The sequence below is a fragment of the Lissotriton helveticus genome (genome assembly GCF_964261635.1).
Source record: "Lissotriton helveticus chromosome 1_1 unlocalized genomic scaffold, aLisHel1.1 SUPER_1_unloc_36, whole genome shotgun sequence".
Classification (NCBI taxonomy): Eukaryota; Metazoa; Chordata; class Amphibia; order Caudata; family Salamandridae; genus Lissotriton; species Lissotriton helveticus.
Genome location: NW_027611677.1, coordinates 1,048,558 through 1,055,214, shown reverse-complemented (window position 1 = coordinate 1,055,214; position 6,657 = coordinate 1,048,558). Strand labels below are relative to the sequence as shown.

The window sequence follows — 6,657 nt, the reverse complement described above, 5'->3', positions numbered from 1 at the left end:
CACAGAAAGACTGTCACTCACGCCCTGGCCACCAGCAGGCTCGACTACGGCTACGAACTCTATGCCAGAATAAACAAAAACCTCAACTGAAAGCTACAGAACATCCAAAATGCCTCTGCAAGACTGGTCCTCAACCTGCCAAGGCACTGCCACATCTCCCAGGACCTGCGCACACTCCACTGTGGGGGTGGGCGGGCTTCCACTGGCCCCCCATCGAAGCTAGAGTCACCTTCAAGATGCTAACTAACGCTCACAAGGTCCTCCATGACACGGACCAGCATACCTGAACAGCCGACTCAAATTCCACGCACCCCAAAGGAACCTATGATCAGCCCAGATCTCCTACACAGTGGTCCCAAGCACCAGAAAGACCAGATCCGGAGGTCGCTCCTTCTCCTTCCGCGTGTCCAGAGTCTGGAACAACCTTCTGCTCCACCTCAGACAGATAACATCACTCCCCATCTTCGCAAGAAACTTCAAAACCTGGCTCTTTGACAGACCCCCTCCTTGATGGACTGGAGCCTGCGCCCCCTCCGCCCCCCAGCGCCTCGAGACCCTTACGGGTGAGTAGTCGAACTTAACAAACACCTGATTGATTGACAGTCCAATAATGAAGGGCGTGGTCAAGGTCATGACGTTAACAAACAATCCATTAAAGCTAGGTGGGTTGCAAACGTTTGTGGTATAAAAACATTTGGGAACCACTGGTGTTACTGGATTATAATCTATTCTCCAACTATGGAATTTATTATAAGGAAAAACTGGCTTAAATCAGTTTTAAAAGTGTATGGGCCCAATGCACTATGAGACAGGTCACAAACAGAGGTTGCAAGTTGCAAACCAACATTTTGCAACGAGTTTCTGATTTTGCATGTAAAGATAACTTTTCTCTGTGGGAATACGCTGGGGCCGAAGGGGACAACTTAGTGAATCTGTGATCACCTCCATTGAGTATTGTGCAACTGATCAATGGCTTGCAACTTAAAAATGGCAGTCATAAACTGTGATATATATCAGTTTGATTCCGAATGAATCGCAAAACCTATTTTGAGAGGCAGAAAAACAATTCCAACTCCCAAAATGGGTTTAGAGTGTTGCACATAACACTGGTGTTTGCAAACTGTGTTACTTTGTGATTACCGGGTTTGCACCCATGTTTGGTACAATGGGCCTATATATGATAAGAATTTTGTCAATATTGGATAATTAATAAGGTCAGAAATGACTTGCACGTTTATGGTCTTTATCCTGTTTAGCTAGGACAATAATTATTGCTTCAACAAATGAACTCAAAATAGTATCAATCTATTAGCACTGAACAAATAACTGTCACACATGCCACAGTCTGTGAAGAAAAAACTTTATAAACTCATTTGGAATAGCTTCAGGCCCAAGAGTAGGCCACTAGCCCAGAACACCAAGATGAAACTGTCTGTTGTCAGCACATTAGTACTTGGAGAAGTTTTGTTTTGGGAACGTAAAAAACATTTGTTTCTTATTTACTTGTTTTTTCTATGCGCACAGTAACCATTTTATGTTCACACCACTATTTTGAACAACCATAATTAGTCTCTCTTCTCCAAGATGTAACAGCTTTCTGCACAGCCGCTCAGTCAGCATGGGATTCATTACTTCAAGTGTCCCTGCTCTCTGAATGTTTAATATAGGAATGCACTGTAATTTTCTCAATTAACTTGCTGAGTTTCAATAAATTCCTTATGTACGGACTATAAGGCTGCAAGACAAAACAAAATTGGGCAGACTTTATTACTCTGAGTAATAACTTCCACTTTCACTCGGAGTAAGTACTAAATTGCTCCAAGAGTTTGATGTACCTTCCACTATATTCTTGTGCTCTCTACAGGTGTTTGTCTTCTGGTCCAGTTTTCTTGCAGGTTGCTTTTACTGTGTCGTTTCTTCTTTTTCTCCTTGTATTGAAGGATAGTTTTTCATCCTTTGCGTTTTTTGACAAGCCTCTGCAAGTACAGAGCTAGAGTTTCTTCTCTGTTATTAGTACTGCAAAACCTTCTGCATCTTTGGGTATTTTTACGTTGGTTTGTATGTTTATAGGCTTTCTAATAATAGAGGTACATTCTGGGTTTTGAAAGTTAACCAATGGGATTACCTAAACTCCCTTGCATCCAAATTACAAAGCTAGACAACATATCAGGAACAGTGAGACTATTTATTTTGTAATGCACTGGTAAGGATCTCCTCACAATTTGCTACATTTGCTATACTATTCTGTAATGTTCACTGCATTTTTCTGACATTCAGACTGATAAGGTTTTTCATTAATATGGGATTTTGTATTCTCTGAGATGGGATACAGGACTGGAACATTAATGAGAGTCAGAGCACTAATAGGGTTGGTTTGATTGCAGTGTAGGTTTTGTCGTGGTTGAGTAGAATTTATCACTAAAGCTTTCTAGGCACTCAGAGCACTGATCAGGCTTTTGTCCAGTGTATGCTCTTTTACAGTATGAAAGGGTAGCTTTTTCACAGAAGTATTTCCAGTGTTCAGGGCACTGATAAGGTACTTCCCTCACATGGGTTCTTTCATGTACAATCAGATTCTTTCTCTGACTGAAACATTTGTGGCAATCAGAACAGTGGCAAGATGTATGCCCAGTAAGGCTTCTCTCATGCACAGTGAGAATGGATTGATAACAGACGTTTATCGGGCATTCAGAGCATTGACAACGTTTTTCCCCAGTGTGTTTTCTCTCATGTTGAGTGAGATTGCCTTTCTGACTGAAACTTTTCTTGCATTCCAAGCACTTATAAGGTTTTTCATCTGTGAGTTCTTTTATGTCGATTAAGGCTATTTTTAACACTGAAGCTTCTCTGGCATTCAGAGCACTGGTATGGTTTTTCCCCAGTGTGAGTTCTCTCATGTAGAGTGAGATAGCCTTTAAGCCGGAAGCTTTTCTGGCATTCAGAGCACAGATAAGGTTTCTGCCCAGTGTGTTTTCTCTCATGTTCAGTGAGCTGGCTTTTCTGGCTGAAGCTTTTCTGGCATTCAGAACACTTATAAGGTTTTTCCCCAGTGTGAGTTCTCTCATGTTGAACAAGTGTACCTTTAACACTGAAACTCAGGTGGCATTCAGAGCACTGGTATGGTTTTTCCCCAGTGTGAGTTCTCTCATGTAGAGTAAGATTGGCTTTAAGCCGGAATCTTTTCTGGCATTCAGAGCACTGATAAGGTTTCTGTCCAGTGTGTTTTCTCTCATGTTGAGTTAGATTGCCTTTCTGACAAAAGGTTTTCTGGCATTCAGAGCACTTATAAGGTTTTTCCTCGGTGTGAGTTCTCTCATGTCGAGTAAGGTTCGCTTTAACATTAAAGCTTCTCTGGCATTCAGAGCACTGGTATGGGTTTCCCCCAGTGTGAGTTCTCTCATGTCGAGTGAGATGGTCTTTAAGTATGAAGCTTTTCTGGCATTCAGGGCACTGATAAGGTTTCTGCACACTGTGATGTCTCTCATGTCGAGTGAGAGTGCCTTTCTGACTGAAGCTTTTCTGGCAATCAGAGCACTTAAAAGGTTTTTCCCCAGTGTGTATTCTCACATGGTTAATGAGACTGGCTCTATGACTAAAGCTTTTGTGGCATTCAGAGCACCAATAGGGTTTCCTCCCGGTGTGGGTTCTCTCATGGTGTGTGAGATATATTTTATTAATGAATCTTTTGGGGCATTCAGGGCACAGATAAGGTTTTTCCTCTGTGTGAGTTCTCTCATGGTTTATTTGACTGGCTTTCTTACTGAAGCTTTTCTGGCATTCAGAGCACTTATAAGGTTTTTCCCCTGTGTGAGTTCTCTCATGGATTATTAGACTGGCTTTCTGACTGAAGCTTTTCTGGCATTCAGAGCACTTATAAGGTTTTTCCTTAGTGTGAGTTCTCTCGTGTTTAGTGAGACAGTATTTATACTTGAAATATGTCTTGCATTCAGAACACCGGTAAGGTTTTTGCCCCTTATGTGTTCTATCATGCTGAGTGAGAGAATTCATGATGAAAGTTTTTCTGGTAATCTGAGCACTGAAAAGGTTTCACCCTATTTGTGTTGTTGGATGTTAAGAAATATTTTTACAAATAAAGCTTTTTTGACATTCAGATTACTTAAAGAGTTTTAGCAAGTCTTTATTCTCGTTAGTGAGATCAGATTTCTATCGAAAGAGTTTCTGACATTTTGAGTAGTTGTAAGGTTTTTCGTCAGTGTGTACATTATCTTAGTGAGATGGAATTGATAACTAATGCTGTACTCATATTTTGGGCACAAAAAAGATTTCTTTTTCGAGTTATTGTCTCCAGGTGTGTTTTTTCTTGTGTACACAGCAGATTACGACTTTTCCTGATTCCAAAGTCAGGACGTGTTTAAATCATTTTCAGCACTAACCTCTCAAAGGGGCTTCACGTGTTATTCTTAACACTAGCATTGAGCATATTAAAAATTCTGTCTGAACTTGTAGTGTTGTGACCTCTTCAAGCAATTTAAGCTATTCCACTGACCCTTTCCAAATGTCTCTCATGGAGTTATGGTTTCCATGTTATGTCTATGTGAAGTCTGTCCGGCAGAGTTAGGTTCACTTTGTGACTGAAGCTTTACTAACATTTATTCATCAGGTTATAAAAGACTGACAACGTTATTGTCTTGATGTATTGTAGGCTACAAATGTGCAAAGGCAGGAATAGTATATTACACATTTATCAGTAGCAGAATATTGTTTCTCTTCAATGCCCAGGGTATGGTCTCCAGAGCTGTGGCTAACACCTGAGCACTGGGGGGTGTCACATTTCAGCATTCAGCATGACTGAAACAAACTTTGGTAAACTCCAGTGTTTTTTGCTAAAAACTGGAAAGGACGTTTTACAATGACTTTCTTTTGTGCCAGGTGTGCTGTTTACCACTTCAGCAGATGAGTCTTGCAACTAAAGTGTGTTCACTACCGTTGAGATGATAGGTCTTTCTGACAAAAATTCTCATGTTCTGTGCACAGGTATGGTGTGGATTTTCTCCAAGGCTTTCCTTATGTAGACAGAATTTACAAAAGAGGTTATTTTCAGGTGCACTGTCTGGATACTAATTTACTCCTTTATATTTCCGAAGTTGTATAACACTAATAACCCATTTTTTAAAATGTTTGTGATAATTGTATTTAGTTACTCAGCAATGTATAGTGAATATAACTAATTAGCGATATCAATTTCACATTCAGTAGGGTTCTCTACTTCTGTTTCCTCCTCGGCTTCTTGGTACTGTTTACTTATTGGGGCTCTGAGACATGGTCACCTCTTCAACATAAACCACTTCAGTGTGGTGATTTGTGCTGCGTGTTATTAAATTACAATTTTCCTTTTTTATCCATGCTTCAGTGACCTGCAGAATGAAAATAGGAGTTTGTTACTGATTGTAAATGAGCAAAAATACACAATACTTATGAGCTTATTCAATGCAAAATGGTAGCCTTTTGAGACGTGAGAAGAGAAGTACGACTCTGAGTTGAATGACTGGTTTGGCTGTAAGGACTCTGCATCAAAGTAAAGATAAGGAGCTTAAGGACGCTCAAACACAAGTTTTACAAAAGATTACTCCTAAAGTTGAGGGTTTTGCATGCAGAAACTAAAACTATACATACCTTGTAAAGAAATAACATAAGCTTCCAGAGACATTTAGTACGCTCAAAATATCATACAAACTGTTGGGTTTTTTTACATAGTGATGTAGGCGAGTTTTCATGGAATGTGTATGTTTGAATTTGCTAAGAAGTTGCTGATTTACTCGAACAGACTTCAAACATTACAACCAGAGCCGTTTTATGGTAAATGCGCTTTTTCATTATTTGCGGCAGGCCACCTTTTAAAAGATGCGCCGGGTGCAAACAGTGAAAATGTGCCCCATTACCATGAATGCACTGCCCCCAGTGCAGCTGCCAACTGGTGCTGCCTGGGGACAGCGCATTCCTGTGAAAAAGAGAGCGGGTGATTTACAGCCGCTCGGTGTTTTCACAGTGCAGGCGGCAACCAGGCTGCACGTTTGAAGGGGATTTGAGATACCCTTGCAGGCGGGTACAGTGAGTGACTGCATCCGCCTGCAAGGGGATTCCTGGGGGTCCATGGGACTCCCTATCCCCCTCCAGAGGGTTTCCATCGGGCGGGGGCGCACTGACAGTGTGCCACCTTTTAGAAGGCGCACTCTCAGTGAGCCTCATGAGGACATCTTTGCCTCTGCTCCGGCGCTTGTAATATGGCATGGATGCAGAGGCAAAGGCATTCCCTCATTTGCATGCAAATGAGGGAATGTCCCCTGTATACAGGACTGGCACTTTATGTGTGCCAGTGCTATTGCTATTACAGAAGGGGGCACACAAGCGTCTGCGGCCTTCGTCTGTAATACCTAAGTGTCCAGAGGGCACTCAGAGTGGGTGCAAACGCCTGTTGCACCCCCGGGGCACTTTATGTAATACGGCCCCTGATGTGCTGCAGCCAGGCAGATGACACACCAATCCCTCTGAAACTGGGGAGTCTGAGCATTCTGAATAGCTCAAGTCTAGATAACTATGTTCAAGGCATCGACCAATGGATGTGACTAGTGAAGTTAAACTCAACTCGTCTACAATTGAGATCCTCACATGCAGACACTGGGAGAACTACCATCCTCT

The 6,657-nt window shown here is 41.7% G+C and overlaps 1 pseudogene; it reads right to left on the bottom strand.

Moving 5' to 3' along the window:
* Positions 1–1,346: 1,346 nt before the first annotated feature.
* LOC144805960 (uncharacterized) lies at positions 1,347–5,488 on the bottom strand (annotated as a pseudogene).
* Positions 5,489–6,657: the final 1,169 nt, after the last annotated feature.